The 18,463-nt window shown below is 40.2% G+C and overlaps 1 protein-coding gene across 2 annotated transcripts in view; it reads right to left on the reverse strand.

Annotated features, from left to right (window-relative positions):
- GALNT3 (polypeptide N-acetylgalactosaminyltransferase 3) overlaps positions 1-10,843 on the reverse strand; it is a 39,457-nt gene extending 28,614 nt beyond the window's left edge. Inside the window, exon 1 of one of the 2 annotated variants that reach the window (XM_032479608.1) lies at positions 10,521-10,843. The gene's annotated coding sequence lies outside the window, so the exon portion shown is untranslated. The remainder of the gene's footprint in view (positions 1-10,520) is intronic. The other variant, XM_032479607.1, reaches the window with a different exon arrangement.
- Between the last annotated feature and the right edge of the window lie 7,620 nt (positions 10,844-18,463).

Below are 18,463 nucleotides of genomic sequence, written 5' to 3' on the forward strand. Positions count from 1 at the left end.
GAGGCATCAAATCCTGGAACTTGCTAGGGGCTGAGGAAAACTGCTGGCTGCTGATGGAGTTGCGAAGTTGTCCTCTGCAGGAGTCTAGTGCACTTTAATGTGCATCTAGATTGGTGCCTGGGATAAAAGTTGGGCAGCTGGCCCCCTAGACACCCAGCCTTGTGGAGCTCCCAGTGTGTACATGTGCGAGGCTAAAGAGAGAACATGGGGAGCAGTGACCTAGGCTGAGGAATAGGTCCCTGATGTCTGTGGCTCCAGCATACACCACTGCTGCCCAAGTCAAGCTCTGGAAAAGTGCAGGGGGGCAGGGAGATGCCAACTGTAGAGAAAGCTATGCCAAGCCGTTGCCTAGCACTGGAAAAAACCATGTGGGGCAGTAGAGGAAAAGTATGCCCAGCAAGACCCTGGCTAGTGAGCCACTCTGAAGCCAGGAAGAGAAGCTCCTTCCGCCTTCAGTGTCCTTGCAGTGGCCTCTACTGAAAAGGCTTAGGAGAAATATTTATAGGGCCCAGCACCATCATTAAAAGCAGGCAAACAGAATGACTCTGAAGCCAAGACACAATAAATTGATAAAGAGCGTAGTCTATCCTTTTGACTACTCAGCCTCTTTGCCACACATCTGAACTCCTATACAGTAACGAAACAACACTATATTCCCCCTAACAAGATGCAAGCATCCTTCTTACAAGTGAAGGGGAGACCTCAGAGTGAGGAGATGGAGAGTGCCAAAATCATTGTACCCACTGTTGTGAATATATGAATTCTCAAATTCTGTCACAGTCCCACCTAACATTCTGTTACCTAAAGAGTAAATTGTAAACTTAATCTCTAACAGCTTCTATGTAATTAAAAAAAAGAAAGAAAGAAAATGAGAAAGAGAAGAAAACTGTTAGCATATACAAATAAACACATATAAAAAGCAAAGGGAAAATGTGCAAAGCTACTACAATCCTCATTTACCTAATTGGCTACGAGGCCACAACTGATACCTATGGTGTCATTCTTCCACTGCCCATTCTGAATGTACCCTGTCCTCAGGCATTCTGTGCTGTTGATGCTGGCAGAAAAGGCAAATCCATATCCAGAATATTTCTCTATTTTAATGAGGATAAATTTCTGCTCCCTCAATGACGGCAGAAGTCAGATAATCAACCTGCCACCCAGCCGCTGTCTGTGGCCCCTAGGCACTCAATACTGGTTTCTGTAGAGTAGGAAGTCAGCAGAAGTGCTAGCCAGGTCAACTTTAGAAAGACGAAGTCCATGTTGCTTAGTGAAAAAAATGTCTACTGGGCCTTCTTATGGGATGTATATAGTTGGGATGTATATATATGGGAATATAGTTGGAAGATGGGTGTGCAAGGTGCATACAATAAATCCAGGCAGACTTTCCTTTCTTGAAAGAGTCCCAAAATTCACAAGTAGTAAACAGTATCTGTCCACCCATTCTCCTTTTGAGGCCCCAGAATATTAAGGGATGGGGGAGTGGGGGGAGCAAGACTGCTTGCTCAATTACTATCACTTTGCATTCACCTCTCTACAGGAGTATGCACAGTTCATTTAGTAAACACTTGTCTTCCATTTCTCAACTTGCATTCACTTTTAGAAAAAATGTCAGCAAACTTTCTGTAAAGGGCCAAATAGTAAGTATTTATTTTGCTCTGTGGGCCATATGGTCTCTATTGCAACTGCTCAATTCTATTTTTGTGGTGCAAAAGCAGCCACAGACAATACATAAATGAAAGGGCATAGCTGGTTCCAGGACAATTTTGTTTACAAAAACAGGTGGTAGACTGGATTTGGCCCAAGGGCTGTAGTTTGCCAACCCCCAGTCCAGAAATTCAAGAACACTTCCATTTCACCATTTATATATTTCCCTAATCTTACCCCTTCTCCATTAGCTTCCACATCCCCAGATGTAAAAGAACAAAATTAATTCCCCACAAATCCATAACGTTATTTCTTAAATTATGCATAAAAGCAGTGTCTGCCTTGAAGCTTAGGCTAGGTATGTGCCTAATGTGAAGCACACAATATCCCTCTACTGATCCAGTTACCATCTGAAATTTCCAAACTACCCACTCCTCATGGTTAAAGTATGAAAAGACCCTCTTAGTATATGTTTCAGTTGGAAGTAAACCAGTATCAGCCTAAACTTTAATTCTTCTTTCAACAGCCGACCTCAAGTAGGGTAATTTTCGTCAGAACCATCCCCAGACAATTACCGCACAGTGAGGCCTGTGAGACCCATGCTGAATGCCAAGCGCCACGTAGAAAAGGGAGGGGTACCTAATTCTGTGGGGTACTTAATTCTTTAGGCAAAAGGGAGAGGCTTTAATGGATTTTAAGCAGGGTGATGTCCTAATCAGAACTGAAATTTAGAATAATTGTGTCTGAAGCTGTGCTGAATATGGATTTTTTTTTTCCGATGGGGGAAGGGTGTGGGAAAACTGGAGAGGAGGCTGGAGGCGATTAAGAAATTATTAAGAGTAATCCAGGTGAGAAGTGAGAAGAAGGGGTGTGGAGGCTTGGCATAGGATTTAGAAGGTAGAGTTAGCTGAACTCTGCAAATAAATGAACGTGGAGGCTGGAAAGGTTGTTAAATTGTGAAGTGTGTTAAAGATGAGTTCTTGAAAAAGACCAGCTAATGGAGTGCTCTCTGTTCTGGACTATCTGCAGAGGCAGAACTAGAGCTAAAATAATGGAGCAAGAAGCCATGAACACTTAAAGGAGGTGATGACAAAGTTCAAAAAGATGGGTCATATCTAGGAAAACAAAGACCATGTTCAAAAATCTCAGATAAAACAAAACAATTCACAATAGGAACCTTCTCTGCACTTATCCCATTTGACTCAGAATTATCCAACATGTAAGGTCTTACACTACCCCAGTCTCATCAATGTATCAATCAGGTATGAGAATGACTTACAGAAACTTATCCCATGGATATGCTAGTACCCAGGTGAAGTGACAACCTGTAAACTTGCACATTAAAGCAATTTTTTTATATCAAAAGGTTGACACAACCTAGAACTCTGCCAACAAGGAATTAGATAAATAATGATAAACTCATATGATGGAATATTATGCCGAGTTAAAAACAAAGAAGCAACTTTATATGCTGATATGAAATTAGTGCCACAATATAGGAAAAAGAAAAAAAAGCAAGACTTACTTGCATTTTAAAAACAGAGAAAATATATACATATTGTTTTTACTTAAATTAAAAAAAAAAGGTATTGGTTGCCTCCAGAAAGGAAAACTGGGTATCAGAGGGCAACTGTGAAAGAAAAAAGGTTACTAGGCGGTGTGTTCCATCTGAATGAGGGAGTAAACAAACAACAAAAGTCATCATATCTAAGAAATACGGACTCAGTCCAAATGTCAGCTAAGAAACATGCCCAACAGTTGCTATGTTACAGACCCAGAAAGCAACAGTCTGGAACTGGAACAAGTGGACAGGTGGCTCCAGGAAGGAACGCATAAATCTGATAGATTAGATTATGTGGAAAAAGTCTTACTGAGAAGACTTTGAATTACATAAAAATAGAAATTGATATATAGAAAAACTAATATATTCTTTTTTCTTAAGTGAGTTTATTATTCCAGGGTTTTAAAAAATTCTGAGTAAGGAATCATGTTCATAATATACTTGCTTTGCTCAATAGTGAACAATATTTACACAATAATAAATACATACTAAAATGCAAACAAAAGAATGTGAGAATTATATTGTGAGAGCTATTGGGCGGTCAGGAAAGGGGGAGTAAGGGCTACATGTGTGAAAAAGCTTAATACTTATCCACCATAATGGGAAGTCAACAGGTAATGTCAAATATTGATATATTAAGAAACAGCAGTATAAGCATATTATTTCAAAAGGTAAATACTGGAAGAAACAGTTAAAAGAGATGAAAGCATTTGCCTTTACATAGCAAGACTGGGGGAGATGAGAGTTGACTGGATTTTTGTTGCTTTTGCTGTTGTAATATGTTTAACAATCCTATTTAATTTTATTTACATGTAAGTCAGGTGGAAGTCCAAGATTTGGAATGAGACTGCTTGGATTTGAATCTTGGCTTTGACATTTCACTAGACTTGTAGATAGAAACAAATTACTTACCCTTTCAATCTTCCTGTCTCTAAAGTAGGAAAAAAATTATATGCACCTCATAGAGTGGCTCTGAAAATTAAGTGATTAATTTATGTAAGTTGCTTAAAATATGTCTGGCACATAACTGCTCAACAGTAAAATAGTAACTAAGGATTAATACTTATTAAGACATAAACATTAATTACTGTTACTCAATAAAAATATAAAGGCATTACTAACTAAAATCTATTTTTTAAAAATATGAGCCACATATTAAGTCTGCTCCCTTTGTGAGGAGGCTAATTTTTTAAAGTTACTACTCCCAGGTACTAAGTAGGACTTTATTTCTTCAGGCTACAGTCTTGACTTTAATAAATAGTTTGAGGGGGAAAAAAAAAAGACCCATGAAAAATTCCACTTACAGTAAGAGCTCAAACTGGAATCTGAAGGATGAGTTTTAACTCAAGATAGGCCAAAAGAGAAGGAAAGAGAGTTCCAGGCGGGGAGAATGACACTTACAAAGACCTAGAGGCAGGACGAACATGGCGATAAAAGCAAGGCTAGCAGAACTAGAAAGAGAGTGATGACCAGAGAGGTGGGCACTGGACAGGAGCTGCATCATGCCAGGCCTTTAGGCCACATTAGGGAGCATGAACTATCCTTAGGCAATGAAGGGCCATAAGCAGAGGGTGACAAGACCACATACTGAGAGAGGATCCCTCTGGGCGCAGTGTGAGAAATCATCTAGAAAGAAGCCAGGACGAATTCAGATCGACAATAGGGAGGACACTGCCAAAGTCCCGGCCGGAGATGATGGTGGTGACAGGAATGGAGAAATGTAGACGGATTTGAGGAATATTTATTTAAGAGGCAAAACTGACAGAACTTGGAAAAGGGAGACTCCTAAGAAGGAATCTTTTGCCTTTTTTTTTTTTTTTGGTATAATTAAATTATATTCTTTAAGTAAAAGCTTCTCTCCTGAACTCCTCAGCACTACTCAGTTGTAGAGTATTTATAAACAAAAGCTCCAAGACATTTTAATCACAAAGTTAACTTTTTACTTCAAATTAAAAAACCAGATCTTGGAACAGAACCAAAAGGCACAAAAATAACATCGAATTCAAAGGAATGAGATGGAAATAACAGCCTAATTAAGTGCAGTGAAACAACTTGCCTACTTCCCAGTTTCTGTGGCCACTGCCCATAAAATAAAGTAAATACACTGCCTGCCCAGTGCCCCTTCCTTCCTGTGCCACTTTTACTCCAACATACCCCACAAGAGCCTTAGAGGGAAGAGAAATTTCACATGCTTTGCAAATAATCTAAAAGTTGTATGTGGAACACAGGTGAAAAAGCAGACTATATTACATATGTGAGGCATATGACAGAGGGACATCTCACCCAGCTCAGGTGCACATGGAGGTGTGTGTTGGGGGAGGCAGGGGTGCAGTGTTCTGAATGAGGTAAGATCTCAGCTGACTCTTAAGAACCAGAAAGAGTAAAAGAGGTAAAGACAAAATGGAAGGTACTCTCAGCAGTGGGGAGTAACAAAAGAGAAGCAAACAGGGGGGAAAAGAAATCTGTTGTTAGAAAATAAAATTTCAGAATACACAGTATAAATCCATAGTTAAACAAGGGTCAGATCCTGTGAGACCATTTTAAAGGCCATAGGTTTTATCCTGTGAGCTGTGGAAAGTTATTAAATGACTTAAAGCAGAAGAGAAAGAAGTTCAGGTTTACATCTTTAAATTTAGAGATCATCCCGTTACGGGTTCTGCTGAGGATGGATTTGAGTTTAACACTATATCCACTGAGATATCAGGTAGCAGGTATCTGTGGTACCCAAGTCAAAAGTTGGCAAGATCCAGAAAGAGAGCAGTAGGAGAGAAATTGGGGGGGGGGGGGAGAATACATGGAAAATCTTAAGAAAATTAAGTGATCTGATAGTTGTGGAAGCTAAGGAAATAGAGTAAAAAATGACCTCTGGATTTCCAGCACAACACTTGGATGGTGGTACCCATTCTCAAAAATCACAGGAACCAAAGGTCTTTTCAAATTTGGAATACTTTGGAAGTTAGGAGATACAATTTACACACCCAATATAATTGTGTACCCCCAGTAGGGTATAGGACAGTACCATGTAATCAAACACTACTATTTCCGCAGCAGGACACATCTACCAAGCGGAGTAGATGACAAATAGCTTCCAGTTCACTCAGGTTTGCAGCAAATGCATTCAAGTTTTGCTGACAAATGCCTTAACCAAAAATTTTAACCAAATCAGAGATTTTTTTTGGGGGGGGGTGGAATTGCAGATAAGAAATGGTAAATGTAATAATACCTATAAATAAAACATAGGAAATAAAATAGGTTGTTTTTTTGAGGAGGGGGTTCTGTGTTGATGGGATGAAGGTTCTGGTTTACACATGTATAATCTCAGGTAATTATGACATCTTAAAGATGTCCAGCAGGCAATGGAATAGATGAGATGAGTAAACTAGTTTGGATAGCTTGAAGCTGAAGCAATTATAGGGGAAATGTGGACTTGGGAAAATACTCTCTATTCAGTGCCAAAAACATGAGCCCAACTCAGAGAATGACTGAAGGAGATTTTATCTTATTGTCAGGAGTCACTAGTGACCTAGAATTCAGAGTCCTGTTTGTCTCTGCTTTGCCATAAGTTAATGCATTTTGGTCTTTCGCCTTTGTCGGCACTGATCTGAATTCAGTGTCGCTACTGGCAGTCTATTAATTGTGTTAAGATTACCCATATTATATAAAAGTAGTTATTCTGACCCTAACTAGATGCATAGTTAGATAGGTGATTGAAAATATTTCCTTCTCAATCAGATTTAATACCATAAAAGATCTGTCATACCAAAGGTCTTTTCATAATTTACAGACCAGAGAAATGAATATCTCTGAAGATGACTGGGACATTGATTACTTTAAAATATTAAATACATTAATATTTTCTTTTGGAGAAAAATTCCTTTGACCAGGAATCTGAAGGCAGATTAAAACTAAAAGCTTCCATGGAAGGCTTAATCATCTAAACAGTTTCCAAGCCTACATTCCTATGGGTCCTTTAGGGATCTAATATCTCAATCTCTCCATCTACTCTTTTTTTTCGGGGGGAGCATACGTGGAATGATTCCTAACATATGTCTTATATCTGTTTCATAGTTAAAAAAAAGGTATATGAGAAGACTACAAACCAAATAATAAACTTGCCTGTTTAATCATTTTTTTCAGACTCCACCCAGCACTATAACTCAACCATAAAATTTAGAACTTAAAATAGAGCTGGATAGAATTCTTTTTCTCTGTCAAACTTTCACTTGATAACTGTTACCATTGTCTCTTCAGAAAAAACTTTTCAGTTTTTCCTATCCCCAAACATACTACAATATGCTGAGAATCCATTTAAGATACAATAATGGACAGTCAGGTTTCATGCAGTTCTAACGTTTGAGAGGTTTAGTCTAGCACCAGGTCCTAGAATCTCAAGACCTCCAATAAATGTTTAATAAGGATTATAGTTTAATTTTATATATTAAAAATGTATAGTTTACCTTTCTTTCTTGTGAATGCATGCTTGTGTATTTGTGTTCCTCTGTGTGTGTATGTGTAAGACATAGTAAACTGGTAGAAAATGAGCCTTAAGAAAATGTAAATTCAATAGGATACTATTTTTATCGTAGGTTCCAGTCTATTTGGGGTCATAAAATCAAAGCAGTGTTTTAAGACCAATTTTTTTTAATTAAATAGAGAATACCCATGTTGTAAGGTTAAGTACTATTTTGTAAAACTTGTTTCATTGATACACACACATACTTAAGCATACTGTGTTGAGGCATTGAATGCATTTCTTACTGAAGATTGTAGTCCAAAAAAAGTTTAAAAACACTGATGTTAAGGAAGTGTGCTTGCCAACCAAAAATCGAGAGTGTTGCAAATGGAAGGATGACTCTGGGTTGCTGCCTCATAAAATACATTTCAGGCCAATACAATAAAAGATCAGAGGACTAAATTATGTTGTCCATATTGACTCAAAAAATTAACTATGGCTCTGAAATACCAAGAAAGGATTAAAAATCTCAGTCCACATGGCATCTTCAGTACACATGTGATCCACAGTGAGAGGAAGAGAATGATGGCCTCACTCTCCCTGGAGTCAGGTATCATCTGGACAAGTAGAAATTAGGGTAAATAAGAGCTGGACAAAGAACAATTGACTATTGTGTAATTACAAAGGCTTACAAACTATATGAAAGACAAAAAAATCAACATCTTACGATAAAGAGGATGTGGGTGGTGAAAAGTAAAGATAACACAAGTCTTGAGTCAAGCCACTCAAATAATATTGCCGTGTCTACCACTAATTTGCTGGGAGAACTGAAGTTAGAATATTTCTCTTAGCTTCAGTTTATCCCAAACTGGATGGACTGACTGGATATCCAAAGTGAGAAGGGGATCCTAAGAAAGCAGGGCTAGAAGAGATTCTTGATTTGTTAAACCCTCATTATCATAATGTAGGGAAGTATTATTTTTCCTATTTTACAGATAGTTTAACTGAGGCACACTGTTACTCTAGCTAATGCAAATATGTTATCTTTCTCCATACAGTTAAGAGTAAAGATAGTCTAATAACATCTGGCCCAATAATCAACAGAGATTAAATTAATACCCTAGACTTAGAGAGCAGCATCTACATCTAATTTTTAAATAGTATTTAGCACATTTATTTCTCCATATGGAGACAAGATTAACAGGGCAGGTGAGGCTCTTTTAAGAAAAGCAGAAAGCACTGGTTGAAAGGATCATTAATAATTATGTCCTATTGGGCTGTGGTTAGCTTTAACTACATCTTAAAAAAAAAAAAAAAAAAAAAGGCTAGATGTGTTTCCTAAGGCATGCTATGTTAAGTATGCAATTTAAAATATATCTTTTAAAAATTAGCAAAGATGTTACCAAACAAATTTAAGCAGTGAGGTTGCCATTTATTATTAGAAACTTCTATGTAAAAATGCTACTTAAAGCAATGCAAAAAATGCTTGGTACGAACAAACTGTTCAGAATGTTTAAACTAATATGTATGCTAGACTTCAGATATGAAAAGTCAAAGCTAAACTTAAAGAAATCTAATTGTAGGGTATGACTTTAACCTCGTGTATTTTAGCCACAAACTCAAAGAAAAATTCAGTGAAAGAAATAACAGATATACCCCAAAACAGAAATTCTCACATAAATGTAGCAACTTGCTGAATTTTTAACAATACAATTTGAATTTAAAAGTCTTCATTATGTAGTATAATTTCTATGGCAAGTTATGTTTGCTTAATAAGGTCTTCTGAAAACCAGAAGAACTGGTAACTCCATGGGGTTCTAAAAACAGAAATAGTTATTTGATAAATTTGAAGTGAACTGTTTTGATGAGTTTTTGAGAGAGAAGGAAGTGCTTTGATGGGTTGGGAGAGAAAAGGAAATAAAAGTCTAAGGTAAGCACCATTTTCACCCTCAATTCTTGGGCTTCAGAAAAGCTTAATTAGGCAGGGAAAGGAATTTGGGCCTGGCACACCCAGGTTTAGACGTGGCAGGTTCCTGAAACAAAGTTTTTTTGAACCTTTGAGTCATATGCCACAGGCAAACCAAAGCCGCGATATGCGGTCATTAAGTCAACAGGTCCTTTAACGAGATAGTGTGCGGTTGGTGAGTGGCAGTTGGATTTCCTCCCGCCACGAAGAAAATAACTTTTCTCGATCAAACCGGATAGTGGGCGCAGCTCTGGCTTGGGAGCGCACCCGGAAAAGTGCAGAGACGAAACAGACAGAGAGAAAGGGATGTCCGCGTCCCGACCACAGAGCGCCTTCCAAACCACTCGGAAACCATTTGAGTGGCTCGGGCGGCCGCGGTTTCCAGCCTAGGACTGTCTGGGGTCCGGCTGGGAAAGTTGCCTGGCCAAGCAGTGCCCTTCCCGCCGCGGGTCGCCCCTCTGGCACCGGCGAGGGAGGAGACCAGCCACCTGTTAGCCCAGAGAAAACGCGGCCGCCTCGCGCTCGGCCCTGCCCCTCCCACCCCCTACTCCGCGACCCTCCCAGGGACCAGCTCGGGGGCCCCCAGGACTTGGCCCCGGGTCCGGCTCTTCTGGAGCCTCCTTAAAGAGACTGTCAGGGGCACCGCGGGGGACAAGGGCGACAGGGAGATCGCCGGAGCACCACCCCTCCCCGGCCTCGGGCGCCCCTTTCGGCCTCTCCCGAGGGGCAACTGAAACACCGCTCTCGAGACTATCTCTAACTGGCCACTGGGACCGGCCCCGTCTCCCCGCCACGCGAGCCTCCGAGTCCGTCCGACACCCCCTTCCAACTCCGACTCTGCCCAGGGGCTACTGGTCCCCCGCCCCGGCCCGAGCGCTGGTCCGCCGGCTTACCTGGCGGGTGGGCAGAGCAAGGTGGCGGGAAGCGGCGGCCGTGCGGGCGCTGGACGTGGGCCGGGCGCCAGGTGCAAGTGGCGGCAGCTCGGGTTGCTGTCGCTACAGTTGCCGCTTAGTCCAGCTCCTCCTCCGCCGCCGCCTCCTGCCTTCCCGCTGGGCCTCCGGCGTTGCCAGGAGAGGCCGAACCAAGGCTCCGCTTCCTCTCGGAGTCTCCCAGGTGAGCTCCAGCCTGCGACGTCGGCAGGGGCGAGGCCCCCGTCCCGCGCCTGCGCGCCAGCCTCCCGCCCCGCCCAAGCCCTACCTGAGCGCTCCAGGTGAGGACCGGGGACCGCGCGCGGGGCGGGGGCGCCGTCCCGGCCCCGCGCGGCTCTTCTTTTCCGCGCGAGGAGAGGCTGGTTCTCTGCGCCAGGCGAGCCTAAGCCCGTCTACACTGAGGAGTCCTGAGCTGACCTCGTGGCAGGGGTCACCTTGTACCCAGAACACAGTCTGGGTCCTTGGGGAACCAGAAGGTCTAGATTTCCCTCACACACACTTCCCTTCCTCTACGTTTCGCCAAAAGGGGTGCGCGGCCCGGAGGTCGGGGGGGCCGCGTGCCTCCGAGGACCACCTCATGACGGCAGCCACTGTTGGCTCGTGCGGTTTCCACGAGCAGGGTTCAGCAGCGTCTGTCACCACTTAGGTTCGTGAGCTATTGGGTGAGCTTCCTTCCCATGCAGTCTTGATTTCATCACTTGACTCACTCCAGCGCAGCTAGTGGTTTCCGTTTCTGTAAGCGCGCGCTCTGGTAGGGGCGCCTCACGTCCAAAGGAGGAGCCTTCCTCTTCGTTTAAGAAGCGCCTCTGGTATTTGGCAGAGCCTCGCCAATTTGGGGCGCACCACCGCTTCCTGGGTTGCTATCGAAAGGCAAACCAACTCCCAAATGAGAGGGAAAGTAATGACATTAGAGAGAAACACGCTGTTCTTGCTTGGAAAGACACTGTGGTTTCCTGGAAAGGACTTGCTTCTACTGCAGGTTTGCTTAAAACCCAACATCTATTGGGAAGGTGAGAACGCAGGCTTTAGGGAGAGGCTGGGCTTTTGTTTCTAAGACAAAAAAAATTTTTTAAGCAGTATTTTTTTTTCTTTCGTGATAGGTGCGACTTTCTGTTTCAGCCTTCATTTTGCTGTTCTGACAAACATTGACACACCCAAAACCAGGGCTTAAAATGACCTTTCTGTCTTCCTATGAACTTATTCATTTATTTGGCTGTATCTTCAGTGCACATAGCAATATAAATGGGAAAATAGCTGGGTGTGTTTTAGTGGAACGCTTAATTACATAGTGGCAGGTTTTCTAAAAAGTTTTGCTGTGGCCTTTCTCCTGCATTTTCATACATCCTCTTATGGTTCCTATTTATTGGTATATTAGTATTATGTGTGGACCTAAAATCAAGATTTAGAAATACAGGTTAGTACAGTGTCAACAGGGTGTATCTTTAGGACTTGGCTAGTCTGACATTGTTTGTAGCATCCACAGTATGATTTTATACCACACCCATGAATTAGATTTAAAACTTCAGTTCTTTGCATTGTAGATTGTGGTTACTTTGCAAGCATTGAGGAAACATTGTATTTGTGACATTTTAACATTCGTACCTATAAGCAATTTTTAAGCGCTCTCTCCAAAAAGTTAAGGAGCAAATTATAAGTATTACCATGCCAGCTTGATAATATTTATCCTTAGGCCCAGAGCTAAAAAAACACTACCTAAATCCCACCACCCACCTCCCTTTTAAAAAATTCTGCCACTTTCTTTTTGTTTGCCTTTAAATGGAGATTAATGTTAGGCTTTGGGGAATTTGGGAGAAATCCTAAATGTGTAACCAAGGAGTCTGTTTCTCTTGTCTTGCACTAACCCATCCCTGAATGCAACAGGAGCCAAAGATGATCAGAGTTTTGATGTCCCACCAAGCAAAGAGCAAGAATTTTCACTGACAGAGCAGTTGGATATAGACTACCAATCTGGAATCCAGGGACTGAAAATGCATTGACAGCAAGACTAGTAAAGTCAAATAACAACTGAAAAGAGAAGCTAGGGGAGACCTATATAAAAGGAGAGAGCAAGCAAATAGGACCAAAATATTGCATGAGGAGTGAGAAAAGCACAGAAAAAAGATAAAAATCAGAAATTACTAGAAATTGACTGTCAGTTTCACAATGGAGACATAATTTAAACAAGGAAAGCAATATTTCTGTGTCTGGCATACCTACTAGCATTGCATGTACTATTTCATTTCATTCTGAAAGCAGAATCTTAAAATTAATTAAAGTTATTTACTTAAGAGTAAAATTAAAATGCTGTAAACCCAGAGAAAAATATTATTATGCTGAAATGTTTAATGCCCTAAATCAGATGAAGGGTTTTTGAAAATATCATTCTATTCAAAATTATGAAATAAAAAAATTTGTTTTAGAAAGGAGAAATTTGTATTTCATCATAAAATAAAATCCAGGAGCCTTAGTGTAGACATGCTTCTCAGAAACAAGCTTATTTTAATACTACATGTTTGGCATAAAATGGCAGTTAAGATAAAAAATTGAGCAGATTTTACATAGAAAAGGAAAAAACAAACATCTCTCTCTCTCCCTCCTACATCCCCTTTCCTTCCACCCCATCCCCTACCCCCAGACACAAACACACACACACACACACACACACACACACACAGAGGACTAGCCATAAAATGCTCATATCATATATGGGTTTAAAATAATAATCACTGTTTGATAATTTCTGTTAACATGTAAATTAATGCCAAGATCAGTATATGACAGTTGGTGCTCAATAAATAATAGTTAAATGAATAAATAGATCCATTAAATACCAACCAATACACAGAGTGTCTTGAGCAGAGTACAAGTCCAAAGACTAGTTTAACCAAAGAGTATGGAGAAATTATCTGGGGCAAGTTATGGTAATGGACTAGGAATCTGAGGGATGAGCTTCTAATAACCATAGTTACCAGTTACCATGTACTTATATTTCATAAGGCACTACGCAAAGAAACATATACTCCTACAAATTACTAACTTCTGGGCTTACATTTTCTCTTCCACAAAATAAAATAATGGTATAATGTGATTGCCAAGTTCCTTTACACACTGATTCATTTAAATGCTATGATAATTGTCATGCAAAAAAAAAAAAACCCACTAGATAAAGGAGTAATAATGGAAAACACAAATGAAGAAGTGAAAATTACTTAACTGAAATTGAAATTTTAATTCAAAATTAATTATAATGTATAATATAACTAGTAAAATTATTCAGATTCACTAATTCCAACTTTAAATGTTTCATTTATTAAGTGTTTAATTTATGGTTACCCAGGGATTAGCAACTTTAGTTTGAAACATACTGCCTGATTTAGCCTTTAAAAACAATTTTGTGTTAGATGGGAACTGGAATCTTCAGTTCAAGATCTCAAAGGCAAATTGAGAGGTTTGGCTCAAAGTCTAAACAGATTGAAATAATTTCTACTAAAAGAATTGAAAGGCTATTGATTTAAAAGGAGAATGGTGCTGGTATCATAGTGAAGAGCCACAAACATGTGGGTATTTTTTTAATAATGATTCAGCACAATTCTACATTGTGTTTGAAATATTATGAGTTAAAACAGTGAAAACATGGATAGATTATTTTTAGTATGAACTCTTGTGGACATTGTATTGTATGAGGGTTGCTTATGATTTTTTTCCCCTAGGCTAATATCGTCAGAAAAACCATCTGGGACTTCCAAAGATGTACAAAGTTCTGTAAGGGCATTTATTGACTTAAGTTGCAATAGAACTACGTCTTGTTAATCTAGTGTCCTTAATGCTTGGCACATAGTAGGTGCTCAATAAATATTTGATGAAATGGATTGACTAGAGTGCAGAGTTCCAAGCTTTTAAGCATTAGCATAAGAGCAAAAACAAATACTATGCTGAGTCAGGCTATATTCAATCTAGCTAGCTCTAAATTCTGATACTGGCGCCAAAGGATATTTAGTGGGAAAAGATGGTGATAGTCCAGCATGATGTCAACCTCGGAGGTGTGCTCCAGGTATTCCTGACTCACTTCTCCTCAATTTATCTCTCTTTCTCTGTAAAATGATTCTTTAAATTGTAAAGCAATTCATGTTTATTGTAGGAGAATCAGAAAATACAGATGAACTAAAAAGAGCCAGTTTCCAAAATTTCCCCCATGAGGATAAATCAGTACTACTACCAGACCTTTTTCTATCGTGTATCTTTTCAGATTTTTTTTAATTGGAAAAAGTTGGAGGAGAGGAACAGGATGTATGGAGGGAGACAGAGACATGCTTTTAAAATTAAAACTAGGTCATTTGGCGGGGTCTTGTTTGTATCCAGAGTTTTTTTACTTAACATATCTTTCCATATCAATATAATTCACTTTTTATAGCATTATTTTACAGTTGCATGGTTTCTTTTTGTATAGGTGTATTTAATCAGTCACATTATTGCATAATGAAGATTGTTTCCAAATTTTGCTCTTGCAAACAGTGGGTGATGATCACACTCTTTATCTAGAGATCACTGTCCTCATTTGTTGAAACATTTGTAATGACTTTCTTCTAACTTTTATTAAGCCACTTAGTGTCGGTGATTCAAGATCCTAAACAATGATGATATCAATAGAAGAATCTTATCATAAAGATAAATCATAGAAATAGAAACAATCTCGCATTTTCTATTTGTAAGAATTCTAGTTACCAAACTTCATGTAAAGGATGCTCATAATAATTAAAACCTTATCACTTTAGAGATAGGAAGTAGAGTGCCCCTTTATTTTAGAAAAGTCAGATATTTTACCATCTCCTGATCATACCACACTCAGCTTCCCACTTTTGAAAATCTGTGGATCTTTTATTACTATATTCTTCCCTCTCTTCATCTCTCCAAATGCCCTTTAGCCCAGCTGAAGACCCTAGTCTCCTATGGCACCTCCAAGATCAGCCCAAATCTCCTTGATATTTTTTAATTCCAGTACAGTGGCATATAAGAAACTTTCCTCCTCCTTTGGCCCTCACCCCTCTGCTTACTCCAATATTATGAAGAAAGAGTTGTAGAGAAACGCTACCTGGGTGTGGTTTCACTTATTGCCAAATAGGCAATAATTTGTTATATAATTTAAGTCATAGAAGATAAGGAAGCCCTTTTACCATAATTGGCCTAAGATATTTTACTAAAAGATATAGCATCATTGTAATTAAGTTAAAGAGAAAAATAATGATTTTTTTTCATGCATACCAGAAGCAAAATTTTGAAGGAAACTATATTTTCAGTGTTTTTTTTATATGAATCTTTTTTTAATTGAAGTGTAGTCAGTTTACAATGCTGTGTCAATTTCTGGCTTACAGCATAACGTTTCAGTCATACATATACATACATATGTTTGTTTTCATATGCTTTTCCATTATAGGTTACTACAAGGTATTGAATATAGTTCCTTGTGCTATACCGTAGAAACTTGTTGTTTGTCTATTTTTATATATAGTAGTTAATATCTGCAAATTCAGTGTCTTTGCTTTTAGTTTATTAACAGAAAAGCCATTTGCTTTTTCCCTACATCTAATCACAGAATCAAAATGTACCTGTTCTCTACTCCCAAGGGAGTCAGCAGACTAAGACCACAGCTTACTTCTCCCTTCTTCAAAGCTATAGGGACAGGAGTCCCTGACAAGCAGCTGATATTTGAGGCCACAGACCAAAAAAATCACTGCTAGGGAAGGAAATGTGTTTATTTCTGTTAGAAGGGTTGATGGACAGCAGAGAAAAGGGGAAGGGGTTGGAGAAATTGCAAAAAGGGGTTAAAGGGCTTAGAAATGATAAAGAAGGAGAAGAGTAGCCAGCAAAGGAATCATCCATGTGGGACATGCTCAGAAGGCTTAAGGACAATCTTGGGAACACTTCCCTCCCAGGGCCTGATAATGTGGCTTCACTCCTGGGAGTGAAAAGGGCACAGAGGAGGTAAACCAGAAACATCCAATTTCTCTCCCTCTCCCCTTCTCCCCACACTGCAACCTCTGTGCAGCTTTGGAATAACCACCTAAACTCTATGGGAATGAGCTTAGCCTCCATCAGTCTCTGGCGTCTATTTGATTCACACTAAGATGGTATTCAGCAGGGCCTTGACTAGCTTAAACAGTGTTTTGTGTGAATTAGAAAATGTCGCTAGTGGGCAGAGAGCGCTCACGAGCACAGGACTTGGCAAGGGGAAGACCCCCATCCTCCCAGTACCGGTAAATCCACTCCAAAGCAACCAGATGGCTGAATGGAGCCCAGGATCCCTTTCAACCTTGCCCTTTGACAAGGGTACTTCTATGCAGGCTGGGCACAGCACACACAACCTGGTGTCCAATCAGGTAAAGTCTGTTTCCTTATCCTTTGAACACGGAGTTTTGTGCCACTTGTGTTGACCAGTAGAATATGGGGGAAGTGACATTATGTGACTTCCAAGGCTAGGCCTTAAGAGCCTTGTCACCTTCTGCGTTTAGTCTCTTGGAGCATTGCTATGCCATAAGGAAGGCTGGAGTGAAAGACCGTGTAGAGAGAGAGGGGCCCAGCTGTCTCAGATGTTCCAGCTGAGCTCAGACCCCAGCTGGCCACCAGCTGCAACTTTGTGTCTGAGCCCAGGCAAATAAATATCAGTAGAAGAACCATCGGTCAACCCACAAAACTGGGAGCAATATTAATTTGTTGTTTTCAGCCACTAAGTTTGGAGGGGAATTTTTAATTTATTTAACAATTTCACCTAAACTTGGTCTCACAACAAGAACAGGAATATAAGCACATTTCCTACTTGTGCTCCGTTTGTACTCTCCCTGTTCATACAGAGAAAACTTTTGAGATGCAAAATCTTGGATGTATTGGAATTTTAAAGCCTTGCATGACTGCACAAAATACGACATAAACCATATATTTTAAAGATTATGTGCTCAGTCTCAACCAGTTTTCTCTTCCCACACTAAATCTGAATAAAATTTGTGCACAGTGGAAAAAGAGAAGAGAGTTGAGGTGGGCTGGGGGCAAGGGCATTGGGAGCGTGTACTCATGGAGGAACGCCATATTGCACAACTACCTGGGCCACCATTTACAGAGTGGTGTGCAGGATAAGATGTACAGGAATGCAGACTTGACTTCAAGCACTGGACTGGTGAGGGGAGACTGAGAGCGAAAAAGAAGCCAGGCTCCTAGACCCTACCCTGGAGAGCAGAAATACCCCCAAGGTTATTCCTTTGCCCAATGCTGAGTAAGAACAGAAAACATTATAAAAGGGGTCTTGAGGAAGACAGGCCTAAGACAGCCCTAAAGCCCTCTTGTGCCCCAGGAAGAGTCAGAGAGGTCTCAAAATGTTTTCAGTGTGGGTGAGAATGGATTTGAGAGAGAAATTAACCTTAGATATAGAAATGGAAAAATAATTTTACATTGAATTTGTTGTATATCTGATTCTGTCTTCGGAAAGTAGCACCCACTGCAAGGCCTTCCATAGTGATAAGCACAAAATGATGCAAGAGAAATCTATGTGGAATGTCTGGCCTCCATGGGATTTCCTTTGATGGCTTATCTTACAAAGCTGCAAGATAGCATTGCCATTTCACGTAGAAAGTATTTTGTTCACAACTCATGTCGTACAGAAGCTTTCTTCAAAGATGATGATGATGCTACACATTCCTTTTTGGTCCATCCCCTCCCTCCCTCTGGTTTTCCATTCCCTGAGATACCACATCTCTCTCTTGTCCCAAACCCCTAAAATAAAAGAGAACAACAGACAGGAAAACATGTATGAAGTGAGTGGGAGGAGACAGTGGGGCAGAAATCCTGAAGTCTGTAATTTAAGTCACCAAAAAGCACTGGTAAGTGCTTTGGATGATAAAGAAGTTGCTTGTAATCCATTG

This window comes from Camelus ferus, chromosome 5, assembly GCF_009834535.1.
Source record: "Camelus ferus isolate YT-003-E chromosome 5, BCGSAC_Cfer_1.0, whole genome shotgun sequence".
In the NCBI taxonomy this organism is placed as follows: Eukaryota; Metazoa; Chordata; class Mammalia; order Artiodactyla; family Camelidae; genus Camelus; species Camelus ferus.